We start from the raw sequence: 20,085 nt of genomic DNA, 5'->3' as shown, positions 1-20,085 counted from the left end.
CAGATACATTCATTGTAGTAAATGATGTTTCTATATTTTGCAATGATATGTTTATTCAACCGTGCATGGTATCTGTTACTCCACTGCCTTTTTGCAGGGAAAGGGCATTTGGAACTAGTAAATATTGAGGTTTTCTTGTGGGGGAAGGGATTCTTTTTTATAATAGTGGTTTGGATAGGGAAGACAGGGTGGGCAAGGGAAATATATTAATCATAGGCTTGTAGACGAGAAATCAATCTACCCATACAGAGAGATAAGGTGACTTGCTTAGTGTCATTCTACTAGTGAAAGCCTCTCTCCTTACCAAAAATACTATGATTTTAAGCCAATATTACCCTGGAATGTTTAGCTCTTTTCACTCTGCAGAGAACTCTTAAACTCTTTATGTGATTCCTGGTAGTGACATAGCTAGAAATTTGCTCCCAGGGCGAATGTTTCAGAAAGTTTCCTCTATTCTTTGATAATGGTAAAAGAGGATTCCAAGACATTTGACCAAGTCTTTCAAGACGTTCTTTCACACAACATGGAGAAACAAGAAATGTGAGTTGGGTTGGATGATAACACATTTAGATTCAAAACTGATTGTATGGCCATATCTCGAAGTAAAAATTAGTAGCCAGTTGTCAAGTATGGGGTGTTGTGCCACAAGTTCTGTCATTCTACTGCAGTAGAATATGGTGGCAGTGGCTCCTGACTGCCATTCCCTAACCCACACCTGCAACAAGACTGACAGAATGTGTTAGATGGGGCTTTGGCATTCACTTCTTTTTAAAGTCCTTAAGTGGTTTCAGTACAAAGGTTGGAAATCCATGGCTCAGCATTTAGGAACTTAAGCTTGAGAGTCTGGCTGACCCAGGTTTGAATCACTGTTTTCACCAAGGAAGTATTTAAATTTTCTAAGCTTCCATTTCGTCATCAGTATAATGAGGATAAGAATATCTTCTTTGAAGAGCTGTTTTGAAGATTAGATGAAAAAGTATTTTTAAACCCTTAGCACAGTTACTAAATGCCTATTATGGTTGTGGTGGGGATAATTTATAGATATCCCCAAGCTGGGGGGTATAAGAAATATGCTGGATTTTCTCAGTAATCCTGAAGTATTTGTCACAGTTTATTGTGTGACACGGAACTGTGTGGGCAGGAATGATAAGGGCTGAGTTGTAACAGAGATAAACGCAAAGACCTGCATTTGTATTTTTAAAAAAACCAAAACTATGCCATTAACTGATGAAATAATGAAAACATTCTCAAGAGGAGCATAAATGTGAGAGCAGAAAAAGATATAGGAAAGTCCTTCCCCTTGGAAGGGGAAACAGGCTCAAGCAAAAGATTGGGGATAGATTCACAAGTTAGTTTCCTTCCACGGTAGAGAAGATGTACTTTTCTGAAGGCATCAGCTATGGAGAGAGGCTAATTTATCCCAGGTCTAGTAATATAAACCGAAAGACAAAGTCAGGAGTGTGAATCAGGTAGACGGACAAGCAAGCAATGTTTTTTACTTTGAATCATCCAGATATTTTAGGACTATTCATTTCAAAGTTTGGTTGGATATGGCAAAAATTATTTTCAAAATTTCCTCTGCCTTTTATCATATCTATATCTCTACATCAGTCCTTTCATTCTTCATTATAGTCCCAAAGAAAAAGGTGTTCCTGACAAGCAGGTCCCTCCTTCCCTTAAGATAACTGAATAAGTTTAATGTTGGTGCATAAAAACTAAAATAATTTCCCCATCTGTAAGCCAGGAATTAATAACCTCCTTCAGGTAAGGATGATTATTTGGCAAAATATGCAAAATGTCTATTATAATTATGCTGTACTTTACAAAAAAATTTAACTTAAAACATTTGCGGTATAGTACCAATTCACTAAAAATATTTTTCTTTATAAAAGGATCCATACCAAGATTCACTCTTCAAAATAGAAATTCCCCTTGCATAATTATTAGTGTACAGAGTGTTAATTCCTGAGTCCTTATTTAGATTAAGGATTCTGCCTTCTTTCTTTGAGAACTGTCCTCTTCACCCAGAGTAGTCAGCCTCTAGCCCCTGTGTTACGGTTTGTGACCCTGCTACCCACACCCCTTGATCGCACCATGAGTTGTCACCTGACTCAAGCTGAGCCATTCATGATCTCCCTCCTGAGGAAGTTGGAACTGGGATTCAAAGACAGTTGCTCAGACTTTTTTGTTCTCTTAAAGTGAAGTTACCCATGCTCTAAAATTATGGCTGCCATTTGTATTCATGTACATGGAGTTGCACAGAAAGCTGACTTGCTTTGGGAGAAAAGAATTGACACAGACAGAAGAGAGAAAAACAAGAGTTCACCAAGAATGAATCCTCTTAGCTTTTCAGCTTCCTCTTCCTTATAAGGCCCAAAGAAACTTCCTGTTTTTGGTATCTTGAAAATACTTCCTTATGACAAATTTCCCTTTTTAACTTGAACCCGATCTAGTAGTGTCAGAGTACTTGCAATGAAATAACCTGGAGTGAGACAGATATTATAGTACACTGATGAGAAGAAAAGAAAAAGAAAAGAAAAAAATATTCTTCAAATTACAACAGGGAAAATGTATGTCTTTTTTTTTTTGTAATATGAGCTCCTCTCATTTATTTTTTTGATTCAAAATTTTTGTAGATTATACTCCATTTAAAGTTATTATAAAACGTTGGCTATATTCCGTGTGCTGTACTGCATGTCTTTTAAAAATCCAATTTACCCACCAATTTTGGAATTCTATCTTCAATCATAAAGTCAAGCATAACTATACAAGCATTCGTCACAATCTAAGACATTACACAGAACCCATGGGTTAGCAGAAAATAAAGATACCTCCTCCTATAAAACATCACTCCTGTCACCACTGTTCAATTTTCTTTTCTAAATCGCTTCACTCTACTTTCTCTGTAACAATAATTTTGTGAGTTTTCTGGGCCATAGTTATAATAATTGCTGTGGTCACTCCACGCTATCTACACTACTGACCAAAGGAAAATCTGATTTGATATTAAAGCATCATAATGATGTGGTTAAATACTCTGAATTTCAGTGTTACCTGTGAAATACATAAACTGACCAGAAAATGCTGCATGACATAGTTCTCAATTTTAACTTCCACTCCTAACTGGTTACATACCTCCAGTGTCTATAATTTGTCCTTAACTAGACCTTTTTCCCCCCCTTTCTCTTGATGCCTTCTCTTCCTAAGGTTTTGAGGCTGTGCTCCTTTATCTCTACATCATGAGAGTTGATCAAAGGGAAAACCAGTGTTTTCCTCCTTGCAGGGGCAGCTGGCGCTGAGGGAGCACCTTCTTTCGGGTAGTCTTACTTTATCCACGTTTCTGTCCTTTCAGTTCTCTTCTGGACCTAAGGCCTATCACAGTGACCTATGCCTGAATATGTTTACCCGAAATTTTTTTTTAAAGTCACCTACGTCTTTCTGGACTATTGTTGAGATTATGCTAATTGAATGACTATGAGGTGCTTTAAAGCCCACTGAATCAGTCTCATGCAAAAGTCATACATTTTAAATAACTGTTATTAATAACTGATCAGACTGCAAGCCATTTATTAGGGATTGAATTCTGTCCCCCAAAAAGTTATGTTGAAGTGCTAACCTCCTGTACCTGTGACATGTGGAAATAGGATATTTGTTTGTAATTAGGTTAAAATGAGGTCATTAGGGTGGGCCCTAATCCAGTAGACCAGTGGCCTTATGACTAGAGAAGACAGAGACAACAGGGAGAAAACAACCATGTGAAAGGGAGGCAGAGATTGGAGTGATACACTTATAGCCAAGGAACACCTGGGGCTACCAGAAGCTGAAAGAGTCAAGGAAGAAATCTTCCCTAGAGGCTTTGGAGGGAGCATGGCACTCCCAACACCTTGATTTTGGACTTCTAGCCTCCAAAACTGTGAAAGAATAAATTTCTGGTGTTTTAAGCCCCCAGTTTGTGATATTTTGTTTCAGCAGTCAAGGAAACTAATATACTACCCTACATTCCTCAAACTGAAACTGAGAAAAACCAGGAGAATAACTTTCTTCTTTCATCCACACCTAATACTGTCTCCCACTGAACACTGATATAACCATTCATTTGGAGAATAAAAACAAATACTATTTCTTTGGTTTCTCCATTTGTGTAATAGTGGTTTTGTTTTTTTGACTTTTGTTTTGTTTTGGTTTGGTTTTTTTTCCTCTGTTGCCTTCATCTGTTATAAATCAAGCATGAAATGATGTAATAGTCCTCAGGCAAACTCTCTGGCTAGGTATTCTAATGCTACAAGAACTTTAGTATTGTGTGCTTTCCACTTAGATACCAATTCAGCTCTTTTACTACCCACAGGAAATGTTCTGGGGATCAACAGCACTACAAGTGATAAAGTTTTTAGTAGGAATGATAACTTTGGAAAAATTTTTAAATAACTGCTAATTACTGGAATAGACATGTTTTAAGGCTTTTGAAAGGTTGTCTTGTACATTTTAGCATCTATTATCCTCATTAAAGGGCTTATAAGTATATTTGTTGAGCAAGCTACTTTTTTCCTTTTTGATCCCAAAGTAAACATTAATACATACTACTTGTGGTAAATCCAACTAATATGGAAGATAAAGTATACAAAGTGGAAGTTCCTCTTGTTCCTCTTTTCCTAGCCCTCTTTACTTCCCAGAGGTAACCACTGATAACTATTTCGTGTGTGACTTTTCAGAACTTTTTCTAAGCATTTTCCTACTTATTTCCTATAGATTTAGTTTTGAACTCTATAAACCAAATAGATAATTCTATACTTTTTTGTGTTACCATTTTTTCACTTAACACCTTCTGAAGACCTTTCATTTCAACATTTATTGCTTTCCCTCATTCTTTTTAACTTTTTACACAGTGTCCAACAAAATGGGTAATCATAACTTACCAAATAATTCCCCCATTTATGAACATTTAGGTTTGTAATTTTCACAATTAAAAACAGTGCTAGGACTTCCCTGGTGGCACAGTGGTTAAGAATCCGCCTGCCAGGGGCTGCCCTGGTGGCGCAGTGGTTAAGAATCTGCCTGCCAATGCAGGGGACACGGGTTCGAGCCCTGGTCTGGGAAGATCCCACATGCCGCGGAGCAACTAAGCCCATGTGCCACAACTACTGAGCCCACGTGCCACAACTACTGAGCCCGCCTACCACAGCTACTGAAGCCCGCATCCCTAGAGCCCATGCTCCGCAACAAGAGAAGCCACCGCAATGGGAAGCCCGCGCACCACAACAAAGAGTAGTCCCCGCTAGCCCCAACTAGAGAAAGCCCGCGCGCAACAACAAAGACCCAATGCAGCCAAAAATTAAAAATAATTAATTAATTTTTTTTAAAAACAGTGCTAAATTTGAACGTCATTGTACATATATTCCATGGGCACAAAAGTATTCCCTAGGATAGACAATTAGACTCTCTGAGCCAAAAGAAATATATATTTAGAATTTGGTGGCTATTGCCAAATTGACTTTCAAAAATCTCATACTAGTATATCAATGCCCATTTCTCTACAATCTCACTAACTCTGGATATTATGAATCTTTAATTTTAGGTAATTTAAATTCCAAATAACATTCATTCTAATCGATCGACATATATTTTTTAAAACACCTATTATATGACAGGTAGTCTGCAAATGTTAGACATTCACTAGTTTGTCACACAGCCACTATTCTACCTATCCTTGCCTCCATAATTTGTCTTTAATACATTTTAAAGGAGACATAACGTTAGAGTATAAAATTCACCAACCATCTTGATCAAGCAATTATTCAATCATATTCAAATATAGTTTTGAAATTAGCTTCCTTGTACCATTTTTCTTATGGGAGAAAATGATTCCTTTGGGAAAATGCTGGTGAAATAACAAAGGCCAGAGATTTTTACTAGCTGGGGATTCTTTTTTTTTTTTTTTAATATTTATTTACTTATTTATTTGGCTGTGCCGGGTCTTAGTTGTGGCACGTAGGATCTTAGTTGCAGCATGCGGGATCTAGTTCCCTGACCAAGGATCGAGCCTGGGCCCCCTGCATTGGGAGCACGGAGTCTTAACCACTGGACAACCAGGAAGTCCCCTAGCTGGGGATTCTTTATTCAACCTTTCTGAACTTCTGTTTCCTAGTCTCCACAATGAGAATAATATGGGTGCCTACCTTTTAGAACTAATTTCAGGTTTTAATGAGATAACATAGAGAAAACAACAAATTCCTGATGGTAATGTCACAGTGCGTGCAACACACCAGTCATGCTTGAAGAGCTTTATACGTATATTAAATCATTTGAGCCTCACAACAACTCTAGGAGATGGCTACCTCTGTTATCTTCATTTCAAAAATAAGAAATTGAGACCAGAGAAGAACTTTCCCAGGGCCTTCCAGAAACTCTGCAGAGGCAAGATTGAATCCCAGAAGACCCGGCTTCAGAGCTAACTCTCATACCAACTCCACTATACTGTCTCCTGTAGAGGTAATCAAGCAATAAATATTATTTCCTTTATTCTTCGTGCATTATACCAGAGTCTATGAGATACACATCCCTACCTACAGGATGTTAAATATGCTGATAGAAGATGATTCATTAAAATCTTTTTTTTTTAACATCTTAATTGGAGTATAATTGCTTTACAATGGTGTGTTAGTTTCTGCTGTATAACAAAGTGAATCAGCTATATGTATACATATATACCCATATCCCCTCCCTCTTGCGTCTCCCTCTCACCCTCCCTATCCCACCCCTCTAGGTGGTCACAAAGCACCGAGCTGATCTCCCTGTGCTATGCGGCTGCTTCCCACTAGCTATCTACTTTATATTTGGTAGTGTATATACGTCCATGCCACTCTCTCACTTCGTCCCAGCTTACCCTTCCCCCTCGCCGTGTCCTCAAATCCATTCTCTACATCTGCGTCTTTATTCCTGTCCTGCCCCTAGATACTTCAGAACCTTTTTTTTTTTTAGATTCCATATATAATATGTGTTAGCATACAGTATTTCTTTTTCTCTTTCTGACTTACTTCACTCTGTATGACAGACTCTAGGTCCATCCACCTCATACAAATAATTCAGTTTCGTTTCTTTTTATGGCTGAGTAACATTCCATTGTATATATGTGCCACATCTACTTTTTTTTTTTTTTTTTTGGCATTCTGGTCAATTTTTTTTTTTTTACTTTTATTTATTTATTTTTTTAAACATCTTTATTGGAGTATAATTGCTTGACAATGGTGTGTTAGTTTCTGCTGTATAACAAAGTGAATCAGCTATACTTATACATATATCCTCATATCTCCTCCCTCTTGCATCTCCCTCCCACTCTCCCTATCCCAGCCCTCTAGGTGGTCACAAAGCACTGAGCTGATCTCCCTGTGCTATGCGGCTGCTTCCCACTAGCTATCTATTTTACATTTGGTAGTATATATAAGTCCATGCCACTTTCTAACTTCGTCCCAGCTTACCCTTCCCCATCCCCATGTCCTCAAGTCCATTCTCTATGTCTGTGTCTTTATTCCTGTCCTGCTCTTAGGTTCTTCAGAACTTTTTTTTTTTTTTAGAGTCCATATATATGTGTTAGCATACAGTATTTGTTTTTCTCTTTCTGACTTACTTCACTCTGTAGGACAGTTGTTAGGTCCATCCACCTCACTACAAATAACTCAATTTCGTTTCGTTTTATGGCTGAGTAATATTCCATTGTATATATGTGTCACATCTTCTTTATCCAGTCATCTGTCGATGGACACTCAGGTTGCTTCCATGTCCTGGCTATTGTAAATAGAGCTGCAATGAGCATTGTGGTACATGACTCTTTTTGAATTATGGTTTTCTCAGGGTATATGCCCAGTAATGGGATTGCTGGGTCGTATGGTAGTTCAATTTTTAGTTTTTTAAGGAACCTCCATACTGTTCTCCATAGTGGCTGTATCAATTTACATTCCCACCAACAGTGCAAGACGGTTCCCTTTTCTCCACACCCTCTGCAGCATTTATTGTTTCTAGATTTTTTGATGATGGCCATTCTGACCGGTGTGAGGTGATACCTCACTGTAGTTTTGATTTGCATTTCTCTAATGATTAGTGATGTTGAGCATCCTTTCATGGGTTTTTTGAGAATCTGTTTATCTTTGGAGAAATGTCTATTTAGGTCTTCTGCCCATTTTTTGATTAGGTTGCTTGGTTTTTTTATTGAGCTGCATGAGCTATTTGTATATTTTGGAGACTAATCCTCTGTTGGTTGTTTCATTTGCAAATATTTTCTCCCATTCTGAGGGTTGTCTTTTCTTCTTGTTTATGGTTTCCTTTGCTGTGCAAAAGCTTTTAAGTTTCATTAGGTCCCATTTATTTATTTTTTTTTCCATTTCTCTAAGAGGTGGGTCTAAAAGGATCTTGCTGTGATTTATGTCATAGAGTGTTCTGCCTATGTTTTCCTCTAAGAGTTTTATAGTGTCTGGCCTTACATTTATGTCTTTAATCCATTTTGAGTTTATTTTTGTGTATGGTGTTAGGGAGTGTTCTAATTTCATTCTTTTACATGTAGCTGTCCAGTTTTCCCAGCACCACTTATTGAAGAGGCTGTCTTTTCTCCATTGTATATTCTTGCCTCCTTTATCAAAAATAAGGTGACCATATGTACGTGGATTTATTTCTGGGCTTTCTATACTGTTTCATTGATCTATATTTCTGTTTTTGTGCCAGTACCATACTGTTTTGATTACTGTAGCTTTGTAGTATAGTCTGAGGTCTGGGAGCCTGAGTCCTCCACTCCACTTTTCTTTGTCAAGATTGCTTTGGCCATATATGTATGGGTTTATCTCTGGGCTTTCTATCCTGTTCCATTCTCTATATTTCTCTTTTTGTGTCAGTACCATACTGTCTTGATTACTATAGCTTTGTAGTATAGCCTGAAGTCCAGGAGCCTAATTCCTCCAGCTCCATTTTTCTTTCTCAAGATTGCTTTGGCTATTTGGGGTCTTTTGTGTTTCCATACAAACTGTGAAATTTTTTGTTCTAGTTCTGTGAAAAATGCCAGTGGTAGTTTAATAGGGATTGCACTGAATCTGTAGATTGCTTTGGATAATATAGTCATTTTCACAATGTTGATTCTTCCACTCCAAGAACATGGTATATCTCTCCACCTGTTTCTATCATCTTCAGATTCTTTCATCAGTGACTTACAGTTTTCTGCATACAGGTTTTTGTCTCCTTAGGTAGGTTTATTCCTAGGTATTTTATTCTTTTTGTTGCAATGGTAAATGGGAGTGTTTCCTTAATTTCTCTTTCAGATTTTTCATCATTAGTGTATAGGAATGCAAGAGATTTCTGTGCATTAATTTTGTATCCTGCTACTTTACCAATTCATTGATTAGCTCTAGTAGTTTTCTGGTAGCATGTTTAGGATTCTCTATGTATAGTATCATGTCACCTGCAAACAGTGACAGCTTTACTTCTTCTTTTCCAATTTGGATTCCTCCTATTTCTTTTTCTTCTCTGATTGCTGTGGTTAAAACTTCCAAAACTATGTTGAATAATAGTGGTGAGAGTGGACAACCTTGTCTTGTTCCTGATCTTAGAGGAAATGCTTTCAGTTTTTCACCATTGAGAACGATGTTGGCTGTGGGTTTGTCATATGGACTTTAATATGGCCTTTATTATGGCCTCCTCCTACTTTCTGGAAGGTTTTTATCATAAATGGCTGTTGAATTTTGTTGAAAGCTTTTTCTGCATCTATTGAGATGATCATATGGTTTTTCTCCTTCAATTTGTTAATATGGTGTATCACATTGACTGATTTGCATATATTGAAGAATCCTTGCATTCCTGGGATAAACCCCACTTGATCATGGTGTATGATCCTTTTAATGTGCTGTTGGATTCTGTTTGCTAGTATTTTGTTCAGGATTTTTGCATCTATGTTCATCAGTGATATTGGCCTGTAGTTTTCTTTCTTTGTGATATCTTTGTCTGGTTTTGGTATCAGGGTGACGGTGGCCTCTTAGAATGAGTTTGGGAGTGTTCCTCCCTCTGCTATATTTTGGAAGAGTTTGAGAATCATTAAATTCTTAAGCTTTGTATTAACATATAAGGAATCAGGTAACATTATTTATATATAATGTAAAACAAAGCCTTCTTTACCCAGGGATAAATTCTTGTTTGCTGGAACAGCTGCTGGCTCCTATGTTGTAGAGTAGTAGTTCTCAGAATGTGATCCCTGGACCAGCAGTAACAGTGCTACCTGGGAACTTATTAGAAATGTAAATTCTTGAGCCCCAACTCGGACCTCCTGTATCAAACCCTGGAGGTGAGGCCCAGTCACTTGTGTTCTAAACAAGACTTCCATAAGATTCTGAGGCATGCGAAAGTTAAGAACCACTGAGTCCAGGTCTTTTGAGCATGAGCCGTTCTGTTCTCCTTGCTTAGAATTGCAATAAACCTTTCTCCACTCAAAAAACAAAACAAAACAAAAAATAAACAAACCACTATTGTAGAGAATCCATGTAATGGGTGAAATGGAAAGAAAAAAAGTAAGCCAGAGAGCTCAGGATGACATTCATAATAAACAAGCCATGCACAGAAGAGAGGGAGGGGAGAAAGATGAAAAATGCATGAGGCCCAGGTATAGTATCTGACTTGAGGGATGAACAAAAAGAAGAGATCTTTATTTCAAGTTTCTATAGTATGTGGAAGGAAATAAGAGATGGATGGCAAAGAGAATTTCAAAACATTTTGCTTTATGTTATAAATTGGGTACACTTTCATACCCTTAAAAAAACCCTCAAATTTTCTCTTCAATTACTCTTGGCTATTAACTTGTACTTATTTGAATACAGTTACTATATAATGCCTAGACCATAGAGGAGCCCCTAGTTTTATTAAGATTACATTGTTATAATGCAATGAATTTAAATTGATAGCATTGAGTAAACAATACAAATCAAATTCTAAAATCAGAAAGGGTTGATGCTGAATAACCTTACAGATCATAGAGATCACTGATAAGATACAATCATCAAGTCTAAATTTCATATTCTACAAGTTACAGAGGCTGCAAAGATGATGCAGCCCAAGCAATGTACCTATTTTTTGTCAGTAGGGTAGGTGTAGGAAGAGTCTATTGCATAAGCACTCAAAGGTACCCTTGTAGACTGTGAAGGCAGGAAATATATCTGTTTCTTTCCCCACCACATATCCAGTATCAATCAAAGTTTGACATATCATAGGTGCTAAATAAATCTTGTCATATAAGTGAATTAATGAAAAAGAACAATGGCAGAACAAATATGAGGTTTCAGTGACCAAATCCTCTGTACCAATAATACCCTAAGCTATCAGGAAAAAAGTTACCACTTTACTCCCTGGGTAGAGGTCTGGTTATGGAAGTAACTCACCTTAAGGAAAGAATTTGAGGTTCAGAAGTTTAGTCTGGAGAAAATGAGTATCAGGAGGTGTGATGAGTGATAACTGAGTTAAGCACAGGATGTTGTTGTTCAAGATTGCCATCCAGCCCAGCCATCCAGCACCTGTGTCACAGTCAGGAAGGGAATGGAGAGAGAGAACATGTCAAATAAAATACTGATATATCCAGGGCCTTTATAAGAAACTGAAAGCTCAAGGTAGAGCTTTCTGTGGCTCAGTTATAGACCGCAACCAGGGAGATATCCCACTGGAAGACCTTGGTCTGAAGTTGTAGATGTCAGAGTTGCTGCTTCAGGGAAGCCAAAATGGGTCATTACAAGTGCTACAACAGTAACCATAGCTGCAGCCAGGAATTGGGGTAGTGACCTTCCCTGGGCCCCTCCCTACCTTCCTATATCCACATGTCTTGCTCCACCACATCCTTCAGGTGAGATGTAATTGAAACTGCAATATCTCCCAGCCCCCAGCACTCCCTACACCAGTACCCTGATTTGTTTTTCTCCATGACACTCATTACCAGTTCACATACAATATATTTCATTTATTTGTTTGTCTGTCTTCCCTCAAGTAGAAAGTGAGTTCCATGTCTGTTATATTCATACTATATGCCTTAGCACCTAGGACAGTGCATGGTACATGGTAGGTGCCAATAAATATCTATTGAATGAATGAACTTTTCATTCATGTATATTTTTGCTATACATTCTATTAGGTAAGTAATATCTCTATTTTACAGACAAGAAATGAAACTCAGCAAAGTTAAGTGGCCCAAAGTAACATAACCACTAAGTATTGGGTTGGCCAAAAAGTTCATTCGGGTTTTCCCATAACCTCTTACGGAAAAACCCAAACGAACTTTTTGGCCAACCCAATATTAAAGTTGCTATTTGAAGCTAGCTCTGTCTCCTCACAAAGATGTCCTCTTAAAGTAGATGTCATTTGAGCTTAAAAAGTGGGTAGTACTGGACTATTTTCATAACTTATATCGCTTCTTTTAAAAACTTACATTATGTTCTGTAGCTATAACCTTCATGTTTACTCTATTCTTATTCCTACAGTAAAAGAGATTCAACATTCATCAGTCATTCTGCTACAGTTTCTTCATCTCTCAGTTCATGCTTTAGTAGTTTCTTCTAGAAGGGCTCAGGAGGGAATTCCCTGGCAGTCCAGTGGTTAGGACTTGGTGCTTTCACTGCCAGGGCCCAGGTTTGATGGCTGGTTCGATCCCTGGTCAGGGAACTAAGATCCTGCAAGCTGTGCAGTGTGGTCAAAAAAAAAAACACCCTAGAAGGGCTCAGGGGAACTAGGATATATAAGTTAGGGTCCTATGAGAAGCAGATGCCAGGATAAAATTAGATGTGCAAGAGATTTATTAGGAGAAACATTTGTGAAGGGTAAAGGGAAAAGAGAGCAGGAGTAGATGGGAAGAGCCTTCAGACCATGATGAAAGCCTGAGACCTGGTGAAAAACAGAAGGAATAAAGGAGGATTGGTTAGTTCCTCAAAGGGTTAAACAGAGTTATATGGACCAACAATTCCACTCTTAGGTATAGACACAAGAGAAATGAAAACAAATATCCTTTCAAAAACTTGTACACAAATGTTCACAGAAATATTATTCATGATAGGCAAAAAGTATAAACAACCCAAATGTCTATCAACTGATGGGTGAATAAATAAACTGTGGTGCATCCCTACAATTAAATATTTTCAGCAATAAAAAGGTAGTAATGCTACATGCTACAACATGGATGAGCCTTTAAAACATGCTAAGGGAAAGAAGCTGGTCACAAATGACCACATAGTATATGACTGCTCTTATATGAATTATCCAGAAGGGGCAAATCTATAGAGACAAAAGTAAATTAATGGTTGTCTAAGGCTGTGGGGGATGGCGAATTTGGAGAGTGACAGCTAAAGGGTATGGATTTCTCTGGGGGGTAGGTAAAGAAAATTTTCTAAAATTGATTGTGGTGATGGTTGTACAACTCTGTGAATAGAATGAAAATGATTGAATTGTACACTGTAAATAGGTGAAATGTATGGTACGTGAATTATATCTCCATAAAGATTTTTTAAATGAGAAAGAAAAATAGAGGATTGGGTAGCAAGACTCAAAACTGCAGTACCACTCAGAAAGTCTTGACCGGGTCAATAGGGAGTCTTCAAGCAGAAACTGCCTATTAGAGGAATTGCACGTGGAGCAAAAATGACCCATCTCTGGTACTCCTACCATGCTGAGTCACTGGCTAGGAGAAGCCTGAGGGAGCTGGGGGGGAGGGCTCTCAGTGTCAACTCTGCAGTAAAACTAAAAGTGGACCAACTGGAGGCCTTAAGCCAACTCCACACCTCCCAGCAGGTTCCCTTCAGCAGAGCACCTCCATTGGATGCCCAAAGTAAAAGAAAGCAGGTTACACGGGTACAATACGGACAGCTGAGGCTTCTGTTCACCAACTGATTCTCATTTTTCTTTCCTATGTATAGGAAGCAAGATCATCAACCGACAGTGAATTTGGGTGGGAGGGGTAGAGATGTTGAGGTTTGAAGATAAAAGCGAAGGCACGAAGAAGTCATCTAGAAGAACAGAAGGATGAAAAGACCAAGGAGATGTAGTTTGAAAACCAGGCAGTGTTAAGAGCCCACTAGACGGCAAGAATTCGAAGTCAGACTCATCAGCATGGTTGTGGGTTTTTCTCCACCCACATTCAGCTGCATGAGACAAAGTTCAGAATAGAGAAAGCTTAATTAAAACAGTGTTGGAGATTTCCTGGATGAGTAAGAGGAAGTGAAAAAGAGGCAAGGAAGTTGAGGGTGTATGCAAATAACTGATTATAATAGTTGATCATGGAATTTTAATTCGGTAAGCAAGGAAGGGAAGATATGAGGTAGATGACAGCAACAGAAAAGAATTAGTGGTTTGTCCAGTAGGGGATTGTTTGAAGGACTCTTGGAGTTAGGGTACCTGAGAGAGTGACCTAGAAATAGAGGAGGTGGAACTACAGAAGGTAGTAGGGTTTCAGGGAAGCTTCTGCTGTCAGTTTTCCAGCTCTATTCCTATTACAGTCATCCCTCAGTAACCAAGGGGGACTGGTTCTAGGACACCCTCGGATACCAAAATCTGTGGATGCTCAAGTCCCTTATATAAAATGGCAGAGTATTTGGACATAACCTATGTACACCCTCCTGTATACTTTAAATCATCTGTATTACTTATAATACTTAATACAATCTAAATGTTATGTAAATAGTTGTAAATACAATGTAAATGCTATGTAAATAGTTGCCTGCACGTGACAAATTAAAGTTTTGCTTTTTGGAACTTTCTGGTATTTTTTTTCTAATATTCTTAATCCGCGGTTGGTTGAATCCACGGATGCAGAACCGATGGATACAGAGGGCTGACTATACTCCAAACAGGTTTTGCCTGTGCCTCATGCTTTGGAGAGCTATCGTCTGCTGACCTAGTCTGAGTTCAGCAGCCACGAGGAGTCTTCTCTCACACAGTCCCTCCTCATATTTTGTGCTTCACGATTACAGGCATACCTCTAAGATGTTGAGATGTTTTGGCTGTGGTGGCAAGTCACATGAATTTTCTGGCTTCCCAGCGCATATAAAAGTTATGCTTATACTATACTGTAGTCTACTAATTATGCAATAGCATTATGTCTAAAAAAACAATGTACATACCTTATTTAAAAAATACTTTATTGCTAAAAAATGCTAACCATCATCTTAACCTTTAGCAAGTCGTAATATTTTTGCTCGTTGAGGATCTTGCCTCGATGTTGATGGCTGCTGACTGATCAGGGTAGTGGTTGCTGAAGGTTGGGACGGCTGTGGCCATTTATTAAAATAAGACAACAATGAAGTTTGCCGCATTGATTGACTCTTCCTTTCACGAACTATTTCTCTATAGCCCACAATGATGTTTGATAGCATTTTACCCACAGTAAAACTTCCTTCAAAATTGGAGTCAATCCTCTCAAACCCTGCTGCTGCTTTATCAACTAAGTTTGTATAGTATTCTAAGTCCTTTGATGTCATTTCAACAATCTCCACAGCATCTTCACCAAGAGTAGCTTCCACCTCAAGAAACCACTTTCTTTGCTCATCCATAAGAAGTTAGTCCTCATCCATTAAAGTTTTGTCATGAGACTGCAGCAGGTCCGTCACATCTTCAAGCTCCACTTCTGATTCTAATTCCCTTGCTACTTCCACCACATCTGCAGTTCCTTCCTCCACTTAAGTCTTGAACCCCTCAAAGTCATCCATCAGGGTTGGAATCAACGTCTCCCAAACTCCTGTAAATGTTGATATTTTGACCTCTTCCCATGAATCATGAATGTTCTTAATGGCATCTAGAATGGTCAATCCTTCCCAGAAGGTTTTCAGTTGACTGGGCCCAGATCCATCAGAGGAGTAGCTATAGCCTTACAAAATGTATTTCTTAAATAATAAGGCTTGAGGTCAAAGTGACTCCTTGATCCATGGGCTTCAGAATGTATGTTGTGTTAGCAGGCATGAAAACAACATTAATCTCATTGTACCGCAGAGCTCCTGGGGTGACCAGCTGCATTGTCAATGAGCAGTAATATTTTGAAAGGAATCTTTTTTTCTGTGCAGTATGTCTCCACAGAGGGCTTAAAGTATTCAGTAAATGACGTTGTGAACAGACGTGCTATTGTTCAGACTTTGTGGTTCCATTTATAGAGTACAAACAGGGTAGATATAGCATAATTCTTTTTTTTTTTTAAGTGTATAGGTTTGAGAGATAAATATTTATTTATTTATTTTTTAGCTGTGTTGGGTCTTCACTGCTGCGTGCGGGCCCTCTTCAGTTGCGGTGAGCGGGGCCCACTCTTCATTGTGGTGCATGGGCTTCTCATTGCGGTGGCTTCTCCCGTTACGGAGCATGGGCTCTAGGCGTGCGGGCCTCAGTAGTTGTGGCACGCAGGCTCAGCAGTTGTGTCTTGTGGGCTCTACACTGCAGGCTCAGTAGTTGTGGCACACAGGCTCAGTAGCTGTGGCTCACGGGCTCTAGAGCACAGGCTCAGTAGTTGTGGCACACGGGCTTAGTTGCTCTGCAGCATGTGGGATCTTCCCGGACCAGGGCTTGAACGCATGTCCCCTGCATTGGCAGGTGGATTCCCAACCACTGTGCCACCAGGGAAGTCCCTAGCATAATTCTTAAGGGTGCTAGGATTTTCAGAATGGTAAACGAACACTGGCTTCAAATTAAAGTCACCAGCTGCATTAGCCCCTAACAAGGGAGTCAGCCTGTCCTTGAAGCTTTGAAGCCAGGCATTGACTTCTCCTCTCTAGTTATGAAAGTTCTAGATGCCATCTTCTTCCAATGTAAGGCTGTTTCATCTACATTGAAAATCTGTTTTTTAGTGTAGCCACCTTCATCTTAGCTAGATCTGGATAACCTGCTGCAGCTTCTACATCAGTGCTTGCTGCTTCACCTTGTACTTTAATGCAAGTTCTTCTGAATTTTTGTATAATCACATATATTTCAATTTGGGAATAAAAATTATTTTCTCTGTTAATTTTGAATAGATCTTCTCACTGGCATTTCCATTTCCTAGAATTATGGCTGACTCATAAAAAGTCAACAATGAAAGTTTTTTTAATAAATCACGAACAACTAAATTTACCTAATGGCTACAAGCGATTATATAAATGAAGATTTCCAAATGTATGCTCCACTTAAGTCTAACTGAATTCCTCATAATAGATTTCTTGTATTCTCTGTACATTGAATCAAAGGATTCCAGTCTGTGCTCAGAGGGATCAGAGGTTGTATGGAAACGGTTCAGGCTTTCCAGAAACAGTGGCATATCTTCCCATCAAACAAAAAAAATTTAAACAGCATTGTAAAATTTGTATAATTATTATGTCTGCTTTATACAATGGGTTTTGCAGATAAATTTTTAAAGAACTTTGCCACTGCTCTAGTACGCTGAACCACCCAATGCTTGAATCTTTTTTAAAACCGGTCTGACAAGTGGTTCTATCTGAAACATTTCAATGTTATCTGGGACAACACATTTTTCCCTAATTGTTTCATTAAGTATCCCAAATAAAATATCATTTACCAGAATTTTAAGTGTAGGCTAATTAATTATAATTAACTATCTTAAAGTACGGACCTCTATATAAAATCCTATATTCTATCTTTTTATTTTTTTAATTGAAGGTTCATCCAGATGGCCATACAATGGCAAGACTCACTGCTACTCAAAGTGTGGTCCACGTAACCAGCAGCACTGGTATCACCTGGGATCTCGTTGGAAACGCAGAATCTCAGTGCCACCCCTGCTGATTCAGAATATGCATTTTAACAAGATCCCAAGGTATACATACATGAACATGTGAACATATATGAACATAATACATGAACATATGAACAAACATGTATGAACATATATGTTTGAGAAGCACTGGTATAATTAATTCAGAGCAAAGAGCATATCCGTATTAGGCATGAACTAGTTTACATGGAGAAGAGGAGGATGTTCTCAAAAGGTTACCAAACTTGGCCACACATTTTAATTATCTGGGGAGAGTAAACAAAAAATACTGATGCCTGGGTCTCACTCCCACAGATTCTGACTCAATTGGCCCAGGGTGAAGCCTGAGTATCTGGATATTTTTAAATTCCCCTGGTGATTCTAATGTGCAGCTGAGTTGGAGAATCATTTCTCTAAATTAAAGGTTCCTAATGTGTGGTTGCATGTGAGAGTCACTTAAGGAGCTTTTTAAAAATACCAGTGCTGAGGACCCTACCCCCGGGGGCTCTGATTCAATTTGTCTAGGGAGAAGCCCAAGCACTGGTGTTTTTGACAGTTTCCCAGTTAGTCCCAATGGACAGCTAGAGTTGAAACACAACTTTACATGATGCTGATAAACCCAATCTCAAATTAAGGTGAAATTCATAATATTAGACTAGAATTGATAAACCACCCTCACCACCTCCTGTCCCATAAGATATAGGAATCCAGCAGGCATAAAAAAGATACTCATGAATACTCATACTCAATTTCTGGAGCCTTGCATAGCCAGCAATATCCCTAAATATTTCTGCTCTATTGGAGATCTATAGCTGTGGCATAGAGTGAAGCCCAATCCATTTAGCAGCCCTCAAAAGGCTTGAAGGCTCAGACAGAGAACACACAGTTTGTGTAAAGATAGCCACTCAACTTGGAAAATACTTCCCCAGAACCTACTCTAACAAAGCCCTTCTGCCATTTCCTTCACCTTTCAGCACCTTGCCTGCCTCAGCACGAGAATCCCCAGCATCCCTGCCTATGTAGGTCCAGGTCTATAAGGTAAAAATTAGGAGTACCTGGAAAAGGAACCACAAAATAATTAAAAGCACAACAAAGAAGCAGAACCTTCCATAGAATCATCAACCAAATTTTAAAATAGAGCAAAAGCATTCTCACCTTCATTTATCATCTAAACATGGGGGATGCATTGTACTACATGGAACTCTAAGGTATCAATGCCAATACCAGCAAATTAACACTACTTTAAGGGTATGACTCAATATTGACATGGTCCTTGAAATTAGGTCTAGATGCAGTTACTTAGATTTTTTTACATGTTTGAAATAGTTGATCATAATATGTAATCCTCAAGGAGTCAGGCCTCTTGGCTACTGAAGAAATAAACCATTATTATCATACCATGCTTGGTTCAGCACTTTCTAGACTGACCCTTGTCAATGAGGGAAAGGAGGTTAGTATCAGAACCTCACTGGATATGTGTATATGTGTGTGTGTGTGTGTGTGAATGTTATGTTTATTAAAAGAGGCATAAATTACAGGCTGAGAAATATTACTCTACAGGGGAATCTGTCCTCACCACTGCAACATAGTATTAAGCCTACTTATGCTGAGCATCTAAAGACAGCTGTTTCTTGAATGAACATTTGACATTTGTTTTTGTGATCAGAAATATGGCTAGTAAAGAGTGGCATTCAATTTTTTTTCACCTTGAAATCTCTAGTGCGTCATATAAATCCCAACCTAAAACAACTTGTAGAATACTGAAAGGTGGACTGTCACAGTGATTTGTTTGCCAAGTTTCTCTCTGAACAAGAATACATGGTAATTATTTCACAAAGTAATTTGGAAGCAACTGAAGAATAGGACTTTATCTTATAGTTGTTGTAGTTCTCACAAAGCTAGAACAATAAAAACTCTCTCAATACATACTTATTGAATTGACTTGAGATAGAGAAAAGCCAGATGGCATGTCCAGAACTCTTTTACCCGACTCTTCCAGCACTCCCATCAGGGAGGACAAAAAAGAAAGTTCCTCTATCATGTTAATGATGATAATGGATAAATAAATTATGAGGCTCAATTATATAAACTTAAAATAATTTTCTACATAATTTTATCCTTTATTTTCCAGGACATTAAGTAAATGATTAAATTATCCAATGTCTTGAGTGAGGGTGGGTTGTATACCTTGAGTAAATATCTAAATAACTATTAAGAAATTTGAGTTTATTTAGACTAGCAGTAATCTTTAAAATTGACCTAATGAAAAATAAAGGTGTTGATGAACATGTGTTTAATATGGAAGAGATATTCTTAGACACATTTTTATACTATGTGAAATTTCCACAGAGAAATCCATGATACCA

The 20,085-nt window shown here is 38.3% G+C and overlaps 1 protein-coding gene across 11 annotated transcripts in view; it reads right to left on the bottom strand.

Moving 5' to 3' along the window:
- Window positions 1-20,085, bottom strand: part of JAK2 (Janus kinase 2) — a 244,896-nt gene that overhangs the window by 160,592 nt on the left and 64,219 nt on the right. For all 11 annotated transcript variants that reach the window (XM_082470856.1, XM_082470861.1, XM_082470860.1 and 8 more), the window contains one exon: window positions 11,400-11,531. The gene's annotated coding sequence lies outside the window, so the exon portion shown is untranslated. The remainder of the gene's footprint in view (window positions 1-11,399; window positions 11,532-20,085) is intronic.

The sequence above is a fragment of the Balaenoptera physalus genome, assembly GCF_965194825.1.
Source record: "Balaenoptera physalus genome assembly, chromosome: 7".
Lineage (NCBI taxonomy): Eukaryota > Metazoa > Chordata > Mammalia > Artiodactyla > Balaenopteridae > Balaenoptera > Balaenoptera physalus.
The sequence above is the reverse complement of the archived record's forward strand: the minus strand, read 5'-3'. Positions and strand labels throughout refer to the sequence as shown.